Source organism: Rosa chinensis, unplaced genomic scaffold (genome assembly GCF_002994745.2).
Source record: "Rosa chinensis cultivar Old Blush unplaced genomic scaffold, RchiOBHm-V2 RchiOBHmChr0c12, whole genome shotgun sequence".
Classification (NCBI taxonomy): Eukaryota; Viridiplantae; Streptophyta; class Magnoliopsida; order Rosales; family Rosaceae; genus Rosa; species Rosa chinensis.
The window spans coordinates 260044-260907 of record NW_020126826.1 but is presented as its reverse complement, the minus strand read 5'-3'; positions in this window follow the sequence as shown (position 1 = coordinate 260907).

Sequence of the window (864 nt, the reverse complement as noted above, 5' to 3'; positions counted from 1 at the left end):
GTCATGTTTAACGCAATAAACACCTAGAAAGGCTATCAACTCAAATGTGCAACTTAGTATGAAAAAGTCCACCTAATTGCAATCTTCTTTGATTAAATTCGGTTTTTGTACAAAACCTTTACTACTTATCGATTCAAGAACACAAAACCAAAAAGTTGATTCATGTTCTCAAATTCGTAGCAACAATCACATAAGAACCCTAAATGTTTCGAACCATTCAAGATAATCATACAAAAGATTTCTATCATGCAAATTTAATCAAACACTCACACAAAAGCAACCATAAATTGCAATATATGAATCTGAAAATTAACAATTCATCATAAAATTTCAGAAAACAATACTTGTTCATACATATGTGTCAACTAAGGCAAAACCAACGAAAATACAAAGCAAAGGTACAAGGAGAATCGGATTACACCGTGATGAAGATGAGATGAATGAAGTGATGATGTGGTCTCTTGAATTTCGAAAGCAATCTTCAAGGTGGAGGGTGGATGGTGTGCACGGCTTGTCTTCTTCTTCCTTGGCCTTGCTTGCACTTCGTGGTTGCCCTAGAGGATGGAGAAGAACACGGCTAGGCTAGAGAGATTTCTGAATTATTTTCTCAAAGTATAAACGCAAAAGTGTGGAAAATTCGGAACCCTTGACGTTGAGAGAAGAGAGGAATATATAGGGGACGGCTTCTAGGTCTTCAATCCGTCCACAACCCTAGCAAAGCTCACGGCAATCTCTTGCTTCCTCCACATAATTTTCTCCAATGATTTCGTGCCACATAAGCCCTATGAGGTGGTGCAACCAATCACAAAATTCCAATATAAATTCCCTAAATAATCTTGCCGAAATATATATAGATATTTTCTG